A 9,568-nucleotide genomic window follows, 5' to 3' on the forward strand; every position below is an offset into this window, starting at 1 on the left:
TGGTTCACCCACCACAGAACCGACTCTCCCAGAGAGAATCAAGCCACCCTCGACATGAGGGACCGCCAACAATGAAACAGAGGAACTTTGGGACATAGAAACAAAGAAGAACTTTTATCTAAATTGTAAAAGACTCGGTTAAAAATGCATGCATGTGCAGTCGGAAGTAATCAGCAGTGCTTTAGATAACAAAACAGATTAATGAGTACAACAAACTGTGTGTTTTAGCCAGCACTTTTATCAACTAACATCCTCAATAAAGCGGCAAAAATGATCTACCTTAAACACCACAAAGTTTACTGTATTATTCTGTCCAAATATTACAGTTTTATTAATTTATTATCTCAGTGTAAACATACTTGCCGTTCAATCGAAGGGCCACAAAAATATCAACAGTTGGTTCAATTCCAAGTCAATTTCTCCCCCTGGAGGCTCAGTGGTTAGTACAGCTGCCTCATAGTACAGGGTGACAGTGAGGTCTGCAGATGCTGGAGATCAGAGCCGAGAGCGTGTTGCTGGAAAAGCATAGCAGGTCAGGCAGCATCCAAGGAGCAGGAGAATCAACATTTTGGGCTGAAGCCCTTCATCAGGATCCATCCTGAAATGTCGATTTTCCTGCTCATAGTACAGTGACCTGTGTTCAGTTCCACTCTTGGTGACCATTATTGTGGGTTTCCTCCGGGTGCTCCGTTTTTCTCCCACAGTCCAAAGATGTGCAGGCTAGGGTGGATTGGCCTTGGGAAATGGCCCATAGTGTCCAGGATGTGCAGGCTAGGGTGGATTGGCCTTGGGAAATGGCCCATAGTGTCCAGGATGAGCAGGCTAGGGTGGATTGGCCTTGGGAAATGGCCCATAGTGTCCAGGATGTGCAGGCTAGGGTGGATTGGCCTTGGGAAATGGCCCATAGTGTCCAGGATGAGCAGGCTAGGGTGGATTGGCCTTGGGAAATGGCCCATAGTGTCCAGGATGTGCAGGCTAGGGTGGATTGGCCTTGGGAAATGGCCCATAGTGTCCAGGATGAGCAGGCTAGGGTGGATTGGCCTTGGGAAATGGCCCATAGTGTCCAGGATGTGCAGGCTAGGGTGGATTGGCCTTGGGAAATGGCCCATAGTGTCCAGGATGAGCAGGCTAGGGTGGATTGGCCTTGGGAAATGGCCCATAGTGTCCAGGATGTGCAGGCTAGGCTGCATTGGCCTTGAGAAATGGCCCATAGTGTCCAGGATGTGCAGGCTAGTATGGATTGGCCTTGGGAAATGGCCTATAGTGTCCAAGGATGTGCAGGCTAGGGTGGATTGGCCTTTGTAAATTGCCCATTGTGTCAAGGGATGTGCAGGTTAGGGTGGATTGGCCTTTGGAAATTGCCCATAGTGTCAAGGGATGTGCAGGCTAGGGTGGATTGGCCTTGGGAAATTTCCTGAAGAAGGGCTCATGCCCGAAACGTCGATTCTCCTGCTCCTTGGATGCTGCCTGACCTGCTGCGCTTTTCCAGCAACACATCTTCAGCTTGGGAAATTACCCATAGTGTCAAGAGATGTGCCGGCTAGGGTGGATTGACCTTGGGAAATTGCCCATAGTGTCTAGGGATGTGCAGGCTAGGGTGGATTAGCCATGGGAAATGCAGGGTTACAGGGATGGGGTGATCTGGGTGGGATGCTGTTCAGAGGGTTGCTGTGGACCTGAAGGGCTGAATGGCCTGCTCCCACACTGCAGGGATATTATGATATGAATACCGTGATGTCTAAGTGGTCAGTTGAGGGCATGAGTGCGAAGGAACTCTGCTGATAAGTTTTACTTAAGCCAAAGTTACATCATGAATTCAGTGATTTATGCTGTAAATGAAGTGTTACAGTGACATGCATAGCCCCTGCATTACATTTCTATTACTTAAAAGTTTCCTTTTACTATTCAATAACTGTTTTGATGTTGTGATGGTGTCAGTAGACAGACTTTTTCATGTTTCAGACTCATGAGTCACATTCCTCGAATTTGTCTGACTGTTGGTGACACATTGAGAATTCAGACCCAATCCATGTCTCTGCCACGGCACACAGCCCTTATCGAGAAAACATTTACCTGGAAGCAGGAATGTGAGTTGGCCCCACTGCTGATTCTTACATCAGCGCTATCGCCTTGCATGCATCCACATCATCATCACTCTTAACTTCCAGGAATCTGTCTGTCTCATCTGCATGCTGCTCTGTAAGCCACCTTCTCAATACAATACTGCAATACCTTGCATTTCCATAGCTCCGTTCACATAGTGTAAATATCCCTATGTACTTCACCATTGGGCACTTAAGGAGCCATGTAAGGAGATGTCAGGCCAGGTGACCAAAGGAGAGAGATTCCCCAAGGAGCGACTTAAAGAGAGATGGAGGGAGAGAGTTCGCTGTTATGCAATAATTGAAAATGGGTAATAGGAGATGGGTGAGATAGTAAACAAATATTTTGGGTCAGTATTTACTGTGGAGAAGAACATGGAAGCGAGGGAAATAGGGGAAATAAATAACGATGTCTTGAAAAGAGTTCATATTACAAAAGAGTAGCTAGAAGAAGTGGTGGAGGTGGGTTCAATTACAACACTTAAAAGGCAAATGGGTGGGTTTATAAACAGGATGGGTTTAGAGGGATGTGGGCCAAGTGCTGGCAAACGGGACTGGATCAGTTTAGGATATCTGGTCAGCATGGATGAGTTGGACTGAAAGGTCTGTTTCTGTGACTCTAACCTAAAGGCTGACAAGATTTTATTTGAAGAAATCAGTTCTCATCTCAGTTCAAATGACAGTAATTCACAATTCCAGAGTGTCTAGCCAGGTCAAGTGGCCTGCAGTATCCTGTCACAGCCTCTAGATCCTTACACAAGGGATCCCCAATTTGTAAAAGTACGACTTATGAATGCTTCTACTTATAGGCAAAATCCCACACATGGTTATCATTTTAAAGACCCAACCTACGTACGGCTATTTTCAATTTGCACACAAACCAACTTGCAAACAGACACCAGAATGGAAGCCATTCACAGCCCAGGCACTGCCTGGACCATTGTTCATTCTTCAAAACATAGCTCAGGGATGGACAGAACTGGCAGCTTAATGTGCCAGGGTATTGATGCTGTGGGAAGGATTGAAAGGGGGGTAAGAGAGGAGGGAGAGTGGCCTTTTTGATTAGGGATAACATTATGGCTGTACTTAGAGGAGATATTCCTGGGAATAGTCCAGGATGTTATTTGGTCGAATCAAGAAATAAAAAAGGGATGATCACCATATTGGGATTGTACTACAGACCTGCTAATAGTCAGTGGGAAATTGAGAAACAAATTTGTAAGGAGATCTCAGTTATCTGTAAGAATAATAGGGTGGTTATGGGAAGGGATTTTAACTTTCCAAACATAGACTGGGACTGTCATAGCATTAAGGGTTAAGATGGAGAGGAATTTGTTAAGTATGTAAAAGAAAACTTTCTGATTCAGTATGTGGATGTACCTACTAGAGAAGGTGCAAAATTTAAGCTAAGCTTGGGAAATAAGGCAGGGCAAGTGACTGAGGTGTCAGTGGAGGAGCACTTTGGGGCCAGCGACCATAATTCTATTAGATTTAAAATAGTGATGGAAAAGGATAGACCAGATCTAAAAGTTAAAGTTCTGATTTGAGGGGAGGCCAATTTTGAGGGTATTTCGCAAGAACTTTCAAAAGTTGGTTGGGGGCAGGTGTTCACAGGTAAAGGTTGGAAAATAGGAAGCCTTCAAAAATGAGATAACGAGAGTCCAGAGACAGTATATTCCTGTTAGAGTGGTAGGTGTAGAGAATGCTGGATGACTAGGGAAATTGAGGCTTTGGTCAAAACTAAGAAGGAAGCATATGTCAGGTATGACTATCAGAGATCGAATTAATTCTTAGAAGAGTATAATGGCAGTAGGGGTATTCTCAGCACTCAATCACAGCACCCAGTTTATACACAGTCTGGGAGGAGCCATGAAAGTACGTTGGAAAGGCTTAAGCCCTACAAAGAGGATTATGAAAATCTCCTCAAGGTGAATAAAATGCTAACTGATACAGATGATGTAAGCACAGAGGATTACTTCACATTAAATCAGGAGAGTGGAAAGCGATGACACACATAGATTTGGAAGAGCTCATTGACTCAAAGATTTCAGACTTCTAGCAGCCTGGAGGCAACTTGCAAATCCCGCATGTACCAAGGTGGAGGACTTCAGCTGGTTCTGCATTGGCCATATCATGGAGACTAGCATCATACTGTTAAATATATACTTACATTATGTATATCTGTCATGGCAGCAAAAGTGAGGACTGCAGATGCTGGAAACCAGAGTTTAGATTAGAGTGGTGCTGGAAAAGCACAGCAGGTCAGGCAGCATCCGAGGAGCAGGAAAATCGACGTTTCGGGCAAAAACCCTTCATCAGGAATGGAGGCAGGGAGTCTCCAGGGTGGAGAGATAAATGGGAGGGGGTGGTGGGGCTGGGGAGAAGGTAGCAAAGAGTACAATAGGTGATTGGGGGTGAGGATGGAGGTTATAGGTCAGAGAGGAGGGTGGGGGAAGGTAGAAAAGTGTACAATAGGTGAATGGGGGTGGGGATGGAGGTGATAAGTCAGACGGGAGGGTGGGGGAAGGTGGCTAAGAGTACAATAGGTGAATGGGGGTGGGGATGGAGATGATAGGTCAGAGGGGAGGGTGAAGTGGATAGGTGGGAAGGAAGACTGGCAGGTAGGACAGGTCATGAGGACAGTGCTGAGCTGGAAGGTTGGAACTGGGGTAAGGTGGGGGGAGGGGAAATGAGGAAACTGGTGAAGAACTGGACAGAATATCTGTCATATAGTGTAACTTGTTTCCTTTATTTTCTCTATTTTTCATACCTAAGGTTTGCACAAAGAGTAAAGAACAATACAGCACAGGAACAGGCCCTTCGGCCCTCCAAGCCTTTGCCGACACATTTTGCCCTTCCATGCTAAAGCTGTCTTAAAGAACAAAGAAAACATTATACCTAAGATGGTGCCATGTGTTGGCGACATTGTACTCTTTGCACTGTCCTCCTGTTCTTTTGTAACTTGAGTACACATGGCAATAAACTGAATTTTAATTCTAAAGGGTCTTCTCCCACAACACAGACTGGAGTGTCCCACCAGCGTGTTTTTATATTTGTTCATGGGAATGTCGTGTCACTGGAAGCTGCCCTAATTGTCGTTGAGCTGAGAGATTAGCCAAGCTGCATCAGAGGGCTAATGATGCAGAATGGATACAGAAGGGCAAGTTTCCTTCATGAAAGGGCATTGGTGAGTCTGATGGGTTTTACAACAATGAACAATAGTTTCATGGCTATCATGGCTAACATGGGCGGCACAGTGGCTCAGTAGTTAGCACTGCTACCTCACAGCACCAGGGTCCCAGGTTCAATTCCAGACCTCAGGTGTCTGTCTGTGTGGAGTTTGCACATTCTCCCTGTGTCTGCATGGGTTTCCTCCCACAGTCCAAAGATGCGCAGGTCAGGTGAATTGGCCATGCTAAATTGCCCATAGTGTTAGGTGCATTTGTTAGAGGGAAATGGGTCTGAGTGGGTTACTCTTCGGAAGGTTGGTGTGGACTGGTTGGGCCAAAGGGCCTGTTTCCACACTGTAGGGAATCTAATCATTGAGACTAGTTTTCAACTGCAAACCTTCAGATATTTTTTTCTAATCGACCTGTTCAATATTTATACACATGTCTAGAGCAGGTGAGACTTGAACCTGTGTCTCTTAGCTCAGGTCACTGCATCACAAGAATTCATTCCAGACTTTTCCCTGTTTAATTTAAATTCTGTGTAGCTGCATTGATGGGATTTGAACCCACACTCTACACAGCACTAACCTGGGCCCCTGGATTCTACCCTGTCTACCATTACTGGTGGTCAAGCCTGCATTGAGAGACCATATCCTACTCTGCGCTTAACTAAGATTGATGTGAAGCAAGAATCCTATCCAGTAACTCGAAGGTTCACTGTCTTTGCAGGTTGTTAGATGCATAACATTCACAACTTTGAGGAGATAAATGATTGGGTTGAGGTTTGAGAGGGGTTTACCCTCTCTCGAGGAATGGAGTGGGAAGGGAGGATAGAATCTGACTGATCTGGATGAGGTCCTAAAGGTTCCACCACCTTGTCACAATGGCCCTTTCTGAGGTGAACAGACACTGGAAGCTAATGACTCCGAGGGGTCAGAGGGTTCACAGACAGAGGAACTGCACTCTCTTCTCCCTCAATATTTCCAACCACTTGGGAGGACAGTAACTCAACAATGGTCAAATGTAGGGTATTGTTTTCCTGCATGGCCCGGTACTCACAAAGACATGGTGGACACACACTGAGGGCAGTTATAACATTGTCACAACTACCCTCAACAAATAGCTACGTTGTAACTATATGCTGAGGGTGGTTGTAGACTTACACTGAGGGCTGTTATATTTTACAACACAACAGGAACATATCAGTTAACACTACTGACCATCCGGAATATTTAGAGGAGACGTGGATGGTTCGGTTTTTCCCTCTTGAAGAAACTCATCCAATCACTGACCCGGGGAGTGCACCCCCCCCCTCGACAAACAACAACAATAACTTGCATTCAGAGAGCGCCTTCAATATGGCAAAGCATCCCATAGCGCTTTATTTGACACCAAGTCACATATGCAAGAGTTAAGAGGGGTGACAGAAAGCTCAGTCTGTGAGCTGGATGAAAGGAGGAGTGACGGGAAGAGAGGATTCAGGCAGCTAAAACATGACCATGAATAGTGGAGCAACTAATGACCAGTGGCTTTGTCCAAAAGGTGCAGCAATGTCTTTATTTATTCACAGGATGTGGACATCGCTGGCAAGGCCTCCATTCATTGCCCATCCCTAACTGAACCTGAACTGAGTGGGCCATTTCAGAGGGCAATTAAGAGTCAATCACATTGCTGTGGGTCTGGAGTCACACATAGGCCAGACCAGGTGCGGATGGCAGATCTCCTTCCCTAAAGGACATGAGGGAACCAGAACAGTATTCATAAGCAATGGTTCTATGGGTGAGGCTGCATGGTGATTAGATAGAAATAGTACAAAGGGAAATTGGGGAAAGGCAGAAGATTGGCACTGGGTTGATAATGCTTGCTTGAAGAGTTGATGCAGGAATCATGGACCAAATGGCCTCGTGAGATTTTTGTGATGAGACCAAGTTTTAATGCCAATTTTTATTGAATTCAAATTCCACCATCTGCTATGGTGTGGGGAATTTGAATCTCTGTTCCCCAGAACATTAGATTGGGAAGCCTGTTAGCCTAGTGACATTACAACTGCACTGTGGTCACCTCCAAGCCTTGGTGCTAGCCGGCACAGACTTTACAAGACACGTCCAGACCCTCCCAAGCCTGGAAGCTGTGACCTTTGCTCTGTTTTGCACTCGTTTACTCATTCTCAAAAGAGAACAATCTTTATCCCGCAGGCAGAGTTTTTGGAATATTTAACCACGTTTATCAATGTTTATATGACTCTATTCTGAGAAAAATCAAAGTGAAGATGTCATGTTCTGTGCGTTCCAGAGCTCAGACAGAGGTGTTTGTGGGTGGGGTTTATGGAGGCTAACTTACTATCTTTATTCTCAACATATTTGCAAATTTCAGCGAACTCCCTGTGCATTTCTGTCTGTTCCATTTCCATTTTTTAATTAGATAGGACAGTTTTCTGTGTCTCTACACTCGCCCACGAAGCACATGCAGTTCCCAGTGATCACTGCGAACACCCACGACAGCCACAAGTTGCTGAATTAGGCCTATGTGAAAATCTAGGAGAGTGTCATATCTATGTTAAACATTATTCACATCTGAATCTGCTTTAGGCAAATCTAAGATGTGGCTGAGCGATTTATAAATTTTAAATTGCCAAATAACACTGCTGTTGAACATGTGGCCTCCATGCTCATTTTGACATGATGGGTTTTTTCGTTTGTTCCTCTCTCAGGAAGGTATCTGTACACTGACTGGTGTCTATCAATCCCCTCTCTCTCAGGGAGATATCTGTACACTGACTGAGGTCTCTCAGTCCCCTCTCTCTCAGGGAAATGTCTGTACATTGACTGATGTCTCTCAGTCCCCTCTCTCTCAGGGAAATATCTGTACATTGACTGGTATCTCTCAGTCCCTCTCTCTCTCAGGGAGATATCTGTACACTGACTGATGTCTCTCAGTCCCCTCTCTCTCAGGGAAATATCTGTACACTGACTGGTGTCTATCAATCCCCTCTCTCTCAGGGAGATATCTGTACACTGACTGAGGTCTCTCAGTCCCCTCTCTCTCAGGGAAATATCTGTACATTGACTGGTATCTCTCAGTCCCTCTCTCTCTCAGGGAGATATCTGTACACTGACTGAGGTCTCTCAGTCCCCTCTCTCTCAGGGAGATATCTGTACACTGACTGATGTCTCTCAGTCCCTCTCTCTCTCAGGGAGATATCTGTACACTGATTGATGTCTCTCAGTCCCTCTCTCTCTCAGGGAGATATCTGTACACTGACTGGTATCTCTCAGTCCCTCTCTCTCTCAGGGAGATATCTGTACATTGACTGGTATCTCTCAGTCCCTCTCTCTCTCAGGGAGATATCTGTACACTGAATGATGTCTCTCAGTCCCCTCTCTCTCAGGGAGATATCTGTACATTGACTGGTATCTCTCAGTCCCTCTCTGTCTCAGAGAGATATCTGTACACTGACTGAGGTCTCTCAGTCCCCTCTCTCTCAGGGAGATAGCTGTACACTGACTGGTATCTCTCAGTCCTGTCTCTCTCAAGGAGATATCTGTACACTGACTGATGTCTCTCAGTCCCCTCTCTCTCAGGGAGATATTTGTACACTGACTGGTATCTTTCAGTCCCCTCTCTCTCAGGGAAATATCTGTACATTGACTGGTATCTCTCAGTCCCTCTCTCTCTCAGGGAGATATCTGTACACTGACTGAGGTCTCTCAGTCCCCTCTCTCTCAGGGAGATATCTGTACACTGACTGGTATCTCTCAGTCCCTCTCTCTCTCAGGGAGATATCTGTACACTGACTGGTATCTTTCAGTCCCCTCTCTCTCAGGGAGATATCTGTACATTGACTGGTATCTCTCAGTCCCTCTCTCTCTCAGGGAGATATCTGTACACTGAATGATGTCTCTCAGTCCCCTCTCTCTCAGGGAGATATCTGTACATTGACTGGTATCTCTCAGTCCCTCTCTGTCTCAGAGAGATATCTGTACACTGACTGATGTCTCTCAGTCCCTCTCTCTCTCAGGGAGATATCTGTACACTGATTGATGTCTCTCAGTCCCTCTCTCTCTCAGGGAGATATCTGTACACTGACTGGTATCTCTCAGTCCCTCTCTCTCTCAGGGAGATATCTGTACACTGACTGGTATCTTTCAGTCCCCTCTCTCTCAGGGAGATATCTGTACATTGACTGGTATCTCTCAGTCCCTCTCTCTCTCAGGGAGATATCTGTACACTGAATGATGTCTCTCAGTCCCCTCTCTCTCAGGGAGATATCTGTACATTGACTGGTATCTCTCAGTC

This window comes from Chiloscyllium plagiosum, unplaced genomic scaffold (genome assembly GCF_037043375.1).
Source record: "Chiloscyllium plagiosum isolate Xiang-an unplaced genomic scaffold, Cpla_swu_hap1 HiC_scaffold_33, whole genome shotgun sequence".
Classification (NCBI taxonomy): Eukaryota; Metazoa; Chordata; class Chondrichthyes; order Orectolobiformes; family Hemiscylliidae; genus Chiloscyllium; species Chiloscyllium plagiosum.